Raw genomic sequence first — 12967 nt, forward strand, 5'->3', positions numbered from 1 at the left:
AAACTAGATTTTTAAATTATTTTTAGACCACTTTTATTGTCATGCACTTTTTATAAAACCAATATTTACACTTATATTAACATTTATATTTTTATATAAAACAATATTTTTAAAGTGCAATAAATCAAAAGGAAACAAGTAGGTACTTGTGTGCGAAGTGGGTAGCAAGTCCGTCACAAGTTTCTTATAATATATGTCCAAGTATCCAAATATCCAAGTAGAGTCGATGCAGATTCAGTGTAAAATCAAATCCATTTATTAAGATTCAGCAAATAAAACATGAACGAAGATGAGCGCTTTCACTAAAATTTAGCTTCTTCAGATCTTACGTAACATGGTATAACTCCACTCCTTATATAGTGTTACCACTAATCTTTAATTAGAATAATTGCAAACAATTAAGTAATTATGTAAAGAAAATCTAAGTTATTCTAAGAAATCACATTTATAAAACCAGATGTGTCACAAAAGAAATTTTCACAAAAAAGAAGAATTCATCGTCATCCGCCCTTAAATGTGAACCATTCTTTTTACCATACAGCATGAACACCTAATGAAAATATTTATGCATTTCATTAGTAAGGTATTATAATTATACCTAAAGTAGGTTTCAATATAGGGTTTTGAAATGTTACAAAAATAATATAAAGAAACCTTGGTTACGCTGAAAATGTGCCATTGGTATAAGCGTAAATACGCTCCAAGAATGAGTCACGGGCATCAACTATTAAATATAATTATTTGTGGCGTATAACCAAGACATATAATTATACATTCAAATATTTCAATGGTACATTGTAAATATGCCTAAATAAACCTCCAATCAGAATATTAGAACTGGTTATGTTATATTATGTTATGTACAAGGAATAAATAGATATATATAAAAAGTATAATTATGCCCAAAATTATATATGTATATTCCTCTAGCAAAATATGTGTATGTGTATAACCATTACATGAAGAGATGTAATGTATGTAATAAATGTGATATATATATGTATATATAGTGTATATTATGTAATATAGTATGGTCGAAAAGTATATTAATCTATGTATATGAATGAATGTATGTGAATAGGTATATAAATATGGTAAATGTAGTGAATACAATGTGTAATATTGATATGTAGGGTGATAAATAAATAAATGAGTAAATAAAGAAATAAATAAGTAACAGACCATATGAGATGTAATATATGTGTGTAATATATGTTGAATGTATATATAAAATGTATAACATTTGATATATATAACAGAATGTATGAAATGTCACTATATATATGTGTATGAATCAACTATATGTGTGAGTTATGTATATAATGAAATGTATATATATGTGTGAAAGGTATAATTCATATAAATTACATGTAAAAGAGAAGATATAATGTAAAGGGTAAGTATATTAATAAACATTATGGGGTGTATCTAAATGCAGAATTGGTCCTATGAAATCTATATCTATATTAATATATTTAAAAATACCATATAAAAAGTACTAAAATCAATAAATGTGAATAAATATAATTATGAATATAAATATGAATAAATAAATACAAATAAATATGAATAAATATTGGGTCTAATATAAATATGTATAAAAGTAATGATGATAATATGGTGTGAATGTATTATAGTAGGTGTAAAAAGTATAGATAAATATAATATGTAGATATAAAATTAGAGGCATTATGTAATAATAGATTAGCCTGCATATGTCTTCTATTATTTGATATGTCTTCGTTGTCTTAGGTATGGTTTGATCGAAGCTCTTTCATTTAAACCATGCCCCCTATCTGCCCTCAATAAGGGGAGGAAATGTGAGAATTTATACAGAAGATAAGGAAAGTGGCTGGATAATTTTATTGAGGGCAGTACTTTTTATTGATTTTAGTACTTTTTATATGGTATTTTTAAATATATTAATATAGATATAGATTTCATAGGACCAATTCTGCATTTAGATACACCCCATAATGTTTATTAATATACTTACCCTTTACATTATATCTTCTCTTTTACATGTAATTTATATGAATTATACCTTTCACACATATATATACATTTCATTATATACATAACTCACACATATAGTTGATTCATACACATATATATAGTGACATTTCATACATTCTGTTATATATATCAAATGTTATACATTTTATATATACATTCAACATATATTACACACATATATTACATCTCATATGGTCTGTTACTTATTTATTTATTTATTTATTTATTTACTCATTTATTTATTTATCACCCTACATATCAATATTACACATTGTATTATTCACCATTTACCATATTTATATACCTATTCACATACATTCATTCATATACATAGATTAATATACTATGCGACCATACTATATTACATAATATACACTATATATACATATATATATCACATTTATTACATACATTACATCTCTTCATGTAATGGTTATACACATACACATATTTTGCTAGAGGAATATACATATATAATTTTGGGCATAATTACACTTTTTATATATATCTATTTATTCCTTGTACATAACATAATATAACATAACCAGTTCTAATATTCTGATTGGAGGTTTATTTAGGCATATTTACAATGTACCATTGAAATATTTGAATGTATAATTATATGTCTTAGTTGTACGCCACAAATAATTATATTTAATAGTTGATGCCGGTGACTCATTCTTGGAGCGTATTTACGCTTATACCAATGGCACTTTTTCAGCGTAACCAAGGATGTTATGTGATCCTATCTCGCCTACATTCTGAATGATGGGTTCGGAGCCGATCCCTCGGCTCCGACTCGGCACGCTTATGCCAAAGAGCGAAGTCTCTTATTGGCTGAGCTTTACTATATCCCAGGATGCACCACCATCAGTCCCCCAGATCTCGTTTGCCGCTTAACTGCAAAGACGTGGTCTCGAGCTGGCTGGGCTGAGTAGCTTTTATTAACTACTTTTTCTGTCAGTTTTTTGTGCTTGTATATCACAAAAGCCGTTTTAACGGCTATTACTGCCTAGTTGTGTACGTTTGAGTAGTGGAATTTCTTGTGTGTGATTGGGTAGAGTTTGTTTCGGCCAGGAGAGGGAAAATCCCTTTCAATCCAGGGCCTTTCGGTCAAACTGTATAACTGAACTTTTTAGTGTTTTAAAGTTCCCGGTTATTACACCTAAGGTTGTGTTTTTACACTGTTTCTGTAAGCCTTCGGTTTTTTCTCATAAGCGAATCTACAGTTGTTAATTTTCCTGTCAGAAATTGTTAACATCATGTCTCAAGCCCCTAGGCCTTCGGGCTTTAAAAAATGTACTAAATGTGCTTTTAAGATGTCTGTTACTGATGACCATCTACTTTGTGTTTATTGTTTAGGGGCAAAGCACTTGCAGGAGTCATGCAGCGTATGTCACGCTTTTTCCTCTAGGGTCCTCCAGGAGAGGAAAAATAAATTAATTCTTAAAGGGTTGATTAAACCCTCTTTTGAAGAAGCCTTGTCTTCGCTCCGACTCCTGCCAAAAGAAAGGGCTTCGGCTCCGACCAGTCCGTCGGATCCGACTGCCAAGAGACCTAGGCAGGCCTCTCCTTCGGCTCCAAAGACTTCGAGCCGAGGTCGAACAGTCTGCCTCGATGCCTCCAGTATCGACTCCTCTGGCTTCGGAGCCGATGGCTGGGGCATCGAGGCGGGTCACCTTCGCCGGCTCCACTGCTCGGAGCCGACAAGGGCCCGCTCAGACACTTCCTCCTCGGCGCCGAAGTCTACCTCGGCACCGATGGAATCTGGTGTGTGTGTTTCCTCGGCGCCCGATTCTCATTGAGTCGCCTCGGAGCCGGGTCCCCTAGTCCCTTGGGGCCGAGGGAGAGGTCTTCTCGAACCCGTTCTGTTTCCTCTCGATCTTGAGAATGTCGGATTCGATATAGACAGGGTGCTCCAAAGACTTTTCCAGTCCCCAGTCTTCCAAAATTTGTTTCGCTCCGACCCAGTTGGCTTCGGAGCCGATGACCATGACCCACCCATTGCTATTCCTCCTCCGACTGCTTCGCTCCGGCGGAGCAGGTGCTCTTGGAACCGGTGGAGATCTCAGGGTCGGCTCCGACCCTTACTCCAACCCGGGCCTCGGGTCCGAGTTTGGTACGCGGACTTCTTCGGCTGGACCGAGGGTGATGTTTCGACCGATGCTTTCGGTTCCGAGCCTCCCTCGGTGCTTCGCTGGGACTTCCGTCTACTATCATGGCCCCGGAGACTGGACGCTCTCAGGATTCTGGAGGTCCGGCTTTCAGAGCCATGAGGAGTGCCTTGGCCAAATCCTCTTCGCCATCTCTCCGGTTTTACCAGCACCTTCCCTGGGCGTGGAGACTGGGTCTTTGGCAGTTCCCTGTCCGTAGCCAGCGGAGCCCCGAGGCCTGAGGTTACCCCAGTGGGGTTCCCCTCCTCCTGAGGGTTCTTCGGAGTTATCTTCAGAGGAACCCCAAGGAAGAGATCGTGCAAGAGGAAGCACGTGGAATCCCCCGACTCTATCACATCCGACACGGTTATGCATGATGCAGAGGGGTCCCGTAAGTCGTGCTTTGATGATGTCGCCTTTGCAGACATCTTAGAGATCCTCAAACAACGCAGGCGGCTGGATGTCCAAACCCCCTCTGCGGACTAATCAGTGCTCCTCAAGGCCTTTGGGGCTCAGCCCTCCGCCTCCTGGGTATCTCCGCCCTTCGACGAGCTTCTGGATTTAGTTTGTCGGGCGTGGAACACCCGGATACCGTGGAACCAGTCCCTTCTCGTCCAAACAAATTCTTATCTGCTCCCCGAGAAGGAGTTCCTTACTAAAGGCGTGGCTGTAGATGCCATGGTGGTGGCATCTGCTACACAGCAGGACGTGGCAGAGGCTTCAACGTCCATCCATCCTCCTAATAAGGAGTCTAGGAGTATGGATAGGTACGGGAAGCGCACCCTGACTTCAGCGGCCTTTTCTTTAAGGTCTCTGAATTATTTGGCACATTTTACCAGGCTTCAGAGGGATCTGGTCAAGGAGTTGTCAGACTCCTCTCGGTAACCTACCTGAGCAGCTAGCCCAGTCCGTTAGCTCTCAGTTGGCTATCCTTACGCCAATTGCTAACTCGCCCATGAGGCTCATTTCTTATGCGGCCGGAAGGGCGGGTAGAGCGGCAGGCACAGGCGTTGCTCTACGTGAGACAAGCCTGGCTCCGCTTGTGTCAGTTTGCGGAGGCCTTCAAGTCTTCCTTCCGACGCCCTTTGATGGGTCCTCATTGTTTGGACCCAAGGTGAAAGACACCCTTACCGCTGTGAGCAAGAGGGAAAACGTTATCTGCCGTAGGGGCCCGTTATTCCACTCCTTCGGCCTTACCCCAAGGCCAAAGGAGGGGGGAAAATGTGGTTCAAAATCTCGCAAGTTTTTCTCCCAACAGCAGGAAGATTCCCCGCCCAGAGGCAGAGGGCGGGAAATTTTTCAGGAGACGCCGCCCCAGAGGCGGCAGAGGGCCCCGCAATTCTGGAGACCGCAGTCCTTTCGTGGCTCTTCAGCCTCCCATACAACATGAGGGATTGCCCGGCTGTGCTGCTCGAGCCAGTCGGGTGTCGCTTGCTAAGCACCTAGAAGCCTGGGAGTCAATCACTCAGGACAGATGGGTGCTTCGATAATTGCTGGAGGTTACACCATCCCATTCAAATACTCCCCTCCGGCCCAAGAGAATCCCGGACCCACCACCCAGTCAAAGGGAAATAGCAGCAGAAGCTTCAAAGCTGCTAAAAAGGAGTCATCCAACCGTCCCCACAGACCAAATCGGATCAGGAAATTACTCCAGGTTCTTTTAGTGCCAAAAGACAGGGGACCTGAGACCAATATTGGATCTCAGCAGACTGAACCTATCCGCTACGAAATCCAAATTCGAATGGTCACGCTGCAATCCATTCTCCCGTTGTTGGAGAAGGATGTTTGATGTGCTCCATAGACCTCAAGGACGCCTATTATCACATACCGATACATCAGGCGCCCAGAAGGTACCTGCGCTCCAGCCTGGGAGCCAGTCATTACCAATTTTGTGCTCTGCCCTTTGGTCTCACCACAGCCCCCAGGGTGTTCACCAAGTGTTTGGCAGTAGTGACGGCTCACCTGAGGAGCCTTGGATTCCAAGTGTTTCCTATCTCGACGACTGGCTCCTGACTGCCACCACCAGGCATCTACTTATGGACAACCTCAAAGCCACCATCTCCTGGGTGTTTCCCTGGGATTACATTCAATTGGTCAAAGTCTGTCTTGCTGCCCTCTCAGCATAAAATTTATAGGAGCAGAGATAGACTCAAGATTGATGCGTGTCTTTCTTCCTCGCCGAAGGATCCGAACCTTACAGCCAAATTCAAGCTCTGATCTCGAGATCCAAAGCCCCAGCCAGGATGGTCCTACAGGCTGTAGGCTCAATGTCTGCCTCGGTACTTTTAGTTCCTCTAGCAAGGTTACACATGAGGATTCTTCAGTGGCTCTTATCAACTCAATGGTCCTTTCAAGATCTTCCCTCAATCATCACATCATGATTACGGATATATGCAAAGGGACCCGCGCTGGTGGCTTCAGACATCCAACTTGGATCAGGAAAACCCTTTGTTCTCCCCTCCAGTGGTTACCCTGACGACAGATGCCTCCCAGATAGGGTGGGGCATTGTCTGGGCAGGCTAGTTCAGGGCTCCTGGCTTCCGGACAAGCTCTTCTCCACATCAACGTGTTGGAGATGAGGGCTGTACTTCTATCCCTACAGGCCTTACACAAGTTCCTTCCTCAGGGCATCATCGCCATCCACACAGACAACATGTCGTGGTTTGGTATCTGAACAAACAAGGAGGGACCAGATCGTATCCCCTTTGCAGAGAGGCCATGAGAGTGTGGGAATGGGCTGTAGCTACCAACCGCTTCTTGGTAGCGACCCACATCCCGGGAAAGTCAAATGTATTGGCGGACAAATTAAGCAGGACAATTCTCTCCTCACGAATGGTCTCTAAACCGCACAGTAGCAGCCCAGGTTTTCAAGAGATGGGGATGCCGTTACGACCTATTTTATGACTCCACAAAACACCAAGTGCCAAAGGTTCTTCTCCTTGATTCCACATCAGGAAGTACCAGCCATGGATGCTCTAGCACAACCCTGGCCAACAGGGTTGCTTTATGCTTTTCCTCCAATTCCTCTCCTTCCCAAAGTCATTCAAAAAGCTTCTCAGCTAAAGTCTTCAATGATTCTGATTGCCCCATACTGGCCTCGTCAGATATGGTTTCCTTACCTGAAAAAGCATGCAGTGGACGATCCGTGGACCTTAGACCTGATCCCGGATTTGTTAATCCATCAGTCGACATTGGCATCAGTCCCTTCAATCTCTGAAATTGACAGCTTGGCTTCTCCACTTCCGACCTTAGTTAGAAGTCACACACTAGACCCGGAAGTTGTTCACATTTTATCTTCGGCCCACAAACCCACCACTAATAAATTGTACCTCAGTAAGTGGAAGAGGTTTGCTATCTGGGCTCAACTCAAGGGCTTAGACCCTATCACTGCTCCTGTCCCAGAGGTTTTGAAATTCTTAACATCCCTATTTAATCAGGGATCTTCTGTCTCAACTATTAAAGTTCAACTAGCTGCTATCTCTAAATTCCATGAATCCACGGATCCTCCTTTGATGAGCAGCAGACTATGCAAAACATTCATTAAAGGTGCGAGTCTGTTAAGACCACCAGTTTTTCATCCTGCACCTCCGTGGATCTTGATTTAGTGCTTCATTAACATCTCCCCTTTTGAACCGGCTGCTACATGCAATTAAATATCTGTCATGGAAAACGGCATTCTTAGTGGCTATTACTTGCAAGAAGAGTCTCAGAGCTTCAAGCCCTGTCTATTAAACCACCATATTTGATTTTCCACAAAGATAGAGTATCTCTTAGGCCTAATCCATCCTTTGTCCCAAAGGTCTGCTCTAGTTTCTGTCTTCAACAATCTCTAGAACTACCAGTTTTCTTTCCAAAATTCTCTAATGAAGCAGAATACACTCTCCATAAATTGGATGTTCACAGGCAATTACGCTTCTATTTAGACAGGACTCAGCAACTCGTAAGTCAGACCAGTTGTTTGTGTCCTTCTCAGATAATAAATTGGGCCAAACCATCACAAAAGCTACAATCTCAAAATGGATCAGAGATTGCATAACTCAGACTTATTCTTCTTCAAATAAGCAACTTGCATCATCTATCAAAGCTCATTCTACCAGAGCTATGGCTACTTCTATAGCCTTTCATTCCAAGTCGCTATTTCGAAATTTGTGCTGCTGCTACTTGGTCCAACCCGCACACTTTCATTTCCCATTACAAATTGGATGTGGCATCTAAAGGACGAAGCTTCATTTGGTTCAACGGTACTCAGGAGTGTTTTCCAGTGAGCCACCCAGGATTCAGGTGCTAGGACGCTGTCCCATCATTCAGAATGTAGGCGAGATAGGATCACATAACATCTTTTAGTTATGTACTCACCATAACTTCAGATGTTTGGGATCCATCTCGCCTACATTCCTGATACCACCCTCCTTCCCCTGCCTTGCAGATCAGAAGAGATAGAACGGTTTTGAGCTCCACTGTTTTTATCTTGTTTCAACTGACGATGTTATATAAGCAGGGTATGCATGTGTGCATGTATGCGGACAAACTAGATCTGGGGGACTGATGGTGGTGCATCCTGGGATATAGTAAAGCTCAGCCAATAAGAGACTTCGCTCTTTGGCATAAGCTGCAGTCGGAGCTGAGGGATCGGCTCCGAACCCATCATTCAGAATGTAGGCGAGATGGATCCCAAACATCTGAAGTTATGGTGAGTACATAACTAAAAGTTTCTTTATATTATTTTTGTAACATTTCAAAACCCTATATTGAAACCTACTTTAGGTATAATTATAATACCTTACTAATGAAATGCATAAATATTTTCATTAGGTGTTCATGCTGTATGGTAAAAAGAATGGTTCACATTTAAGGGCGGATGACGATGAATTCTTCTTTTTTGTGAAAATTTCTTTTGTGACACATCTGGTTTTATAAATGTGATTTCTTAGAATAACTTAGATTTTCTTTACATAATTACTTAATTGTTTGCAATTATTCTAATTAAAGATTAGTGGTAACACTATATAAGGAGTGGAATTATACCATGTTACGTAAGATCTGAAGAAGCTAAATTTTAGTGAAAGCGCTCATCTTTGTTCATGTTTTATTTGCTGAATCTTAATAAATGGATTTGATTTTACACTGAATCTGCATCGACTCTACTTGGATATTTGGATACTTGGACATATATTATAAGAAACTTAGACGACTTACCCACTTCGCACACAAGTACCTACTTGTTTCCTTTTGATTTATTGCATTTATTATGGTACAAGTGTGCTAATCCAATGGATTGTTAACTTTACATTAATATTTTTAAAGTATTGTGATGTGTTTATCGGTATAGAAACATCTGCACTGTCAAAAAAATGTTTTTCCCCTTGAAGCAAAGATATGTGGACACATCTTTAATATGATGAATGCATGTACTGCCTCTTTAAGAATTAATTGATATCTGCAAATTGATTTATTAGCTTTGTAATTGTGGTGCTATTTAAACTGGATGTTGTGTACTTGAGTTTATTCTGATAAAGTCCTGAGAACAACAGGACGAAAGTGTTTAATCTTTTCAATACATTTTGGATTGACTTGATATGAGCTCTCTCTCTTTTTATGTGTAGTACACCCTGTTGCCTAGCTGCCTGGTTACTTGGAATAATACAAGTGGATATTTCTGAGCCATTAAAATAATCATACAGAACTCCTGAGATGACATTTTATAGTTATTCTCATTGATCTACTCAAAATAAACAGTAAAAACTGTAATCCTTTTGATTTAAGCTATTAACCCTGGAGTTTTCATTTTTCATGCCTATGCTTTTTTCATTGTAATGACAGTTGCAAGTGATTGTGTATTTCATTTCTGTTAGTCTGTTAATCTGGTTTATTTCTTTGCTTTTGTATATTACTGTCATTCCGCTTACATAATTTTTGAAGCATTATTGTCTTTTCAAGTGCTGAGTTAGATTAACAGAATTATAAGATGTTAAGAAATTCACCACAAATCTGTCTTTTGGTCAAGTTGTAGTCAAACTATTTTTTTTATTGGGCACATCCTAACTGCTAGAATTTTGTATACTCCTACAATTTATGTTCTGAACTGTGCATATTTATCTGTTTGCTTTACGTCCAGCATGTAAGAATAGCAATTGTTAGTTCAGAAGGTTCAACAGACTTGAATATGTTCAGCCTGTTGTTTTCTTTTTCTGATAAGAAACTTATTTAAGAGTTTCTAAGAGAGCCGTACTATTATCTACCTCTTTTTCTATATCTGTATATTTCATATTTTATATGATACAATATTATCCCTTTAGAGTTTAGGTAATGTTCTTGAGGGCATTTAATTTATTTCCTTAAAAACATAAAATCTTGGTGAGAAATAATGTAACTGAGATCCTCATGGCAGGACAAGCAATTATAATCTGACAAGTTTTCATCTCTAATGAAGATATGCAGAGGCAAGTAGGACAAATGCTGGCACTGTTGTCCCAAAACTTAAAGTCCTCCTCAAATAATAATTATTCTGACAAAGTCTGAAAGGTAGTTGAGGATTTTCATTCCCTTGACTGATTCTATCCTTTAGTGGAAGAAAACTGATGCTTAATTCAGTAGCCTGTCATTGTAGTAACTCTGAAAGGCCATTGTTGTTCCAGTGAGATCCTTTTAGGCTTTACATGTAAAAAAGGCTAGAAAACACCATGTTCAAAAATCTTCCTCTTAACTGACATACATGAGGCTGATGCTAACAATTTATAATCAAACTGCTCAGTTCTTGCAGCATTAGGAAATCTGGAGAATTCATAGTCTTGTGAGAAAAAAACATCTTCATATTTATTTGATTATACTATTTATTAATATTCAGTGAGATAATCTTTGCATATGTAGTGGCTCTTCAGCACAAATTCCTAATTCTAACAATCACTAAAAAGTAAATGATTCAAGCTACCTGCTACCCCTGCAATTTAATTAAACTATTTCTGCTACTATATCTAGAAAGATCACAAATTCATTTGCATAAGTAAAGAAATGCTAGAACCATAAAACTGATCAAGGATACAAGGAATATGAAACAATCAAGAGAAACTATTACAAATAACTATGTATACTTCACATAAAATAAATATTAAATACCATGAAGTAATAAGATTGCAATAACCCCCCGGATTCATGAAGCTCGGCGCAAGGCCGGTGTAAGGCTTGCGCCGGCGGTGCAGTGAATAGGCGTGGCAGCGCATTGCATGAATGAGTGCGCACCTATGACACAGTCGTGAGGGCGTGGCGACAAGTAGGATGCGTCCGGAGGTGTGGCCAAGCCGGCAGGCGATGAGCAACCTAAAGTGCTGACTTCCACAGTCCACCTGTAATAGTAACCGCACCAGCCAGGGCCCGTGGAGAATGAAACGTACGCAGACCATGCAACATAGTACCTGTTCCAACAAAACAGAGAACCAAACATTAACTCACAAAGTCCTAAGTGTACCCGTCCAAGGAACAAAGGATACGCGTAATACCGTGTCCATCCCGCAATGCACTGTCAGTGGGCATACTCAGTGAAGGTGTACCGCAGCATGTCAGCGCGCCGCACCGACATAGAAGTAGCAACATGGGCATGGTCACCAGCAGTAGTGAGAGTACACAGCCGGGTAGCCGTGTCGATATAACAACAAGAAGGAAACAATATACCCTAAACACAGACACACATGTGCATAGCAACATGTACTACACCCAGCAACGTGCCCGTCGCATACACATAGGATGGCGTATGCCTAAGCGTAATATCCAGAAGCAGAACTCATGCATGCAAATGTAATACACAACAGCCCCATCATAGCATGTAACCCGCACCCACGTACGCAGTACCCAACCCAGCTAGCAGCCTTGCGCAGCTACACACCTACACACAATGGACATACCTGAAATGTGGTAAGAAGTATTGTCCTAGGCAGTGCCACACGGGCAAATATGTACCCCACATGTTAACAACCCACCTCAGGTACAGATATCCAAATGGCTGCATGTGAATGTGTCGGCAGAATGTGTACATCCCGCATGTGGTATGGACCTGTCGAAACCCCATAGGCATGTACACGCCACGGTGCCCATAACTGTACACATCTGGACAAGGCGGTATGTTCAGCCACCATACCGATGATTAGCAATGCAGACATGTCAAACACAACACATATAGCGGAACATCTGCCTACCAAACAGGATGCCCTAACAGGGTGCCACAGGCACAGAAGGGGAAGGTGGGACATCACATGTTGAGAGTAGCGTTGCCGGACGGCCAAACACCCACGGCCCAACGCAAAGGAAGGAATAACATGCATATGCCTGGATGGATGGGTATGTCATAGCATGGGAATAGGCCAAGCCATCCACCATAATAGCCATGTGTACCACATACAAACAGCCAGTAACACGCAGTAGTAATGCATAAAGGCATACACGACTGTGGGAATAGCACAGGACATATGGCACGTGCCAAGTGTAGATGCATGACACAAAAGTCCAGGATGGTGCCCCCTGCAAAGAGGAACATGTGCAAACCCCACCTACAACAGATGTACCGGCAGTGAAAACACATGCCAAACACACACCAACACTACCGTCCATCCCACGACAGCAACGGAGGCTTGTCAAAGACCACCATGACGCGCGCACAAACAGGGACATGTGTAACCGTTGCCTTAACACCCCCCCTTAGGCCAAAGAATAATAGAATGGACATATGCATGTAATGCTGTGAAGGATGTGTGGTAGTCCTCAGTATCACAGAGGTAGGTACACAGATATACACTGAAAAATGGGGGCAA

This window comes from Protopterus annectens, chromosome 8.part0 (genome assembly GCF_019279795.1).
Source record: "Protopterus annectens isolate FY-2018-M chromosome 8.part0, PAN1.0, whole genome shotgun sequence".
Lineage (NCBI taxonomy): Eukaryota > Metazoa > Chordata > Ceratodontiformes > Protopteridae > Protopterus > Protopterus annectens.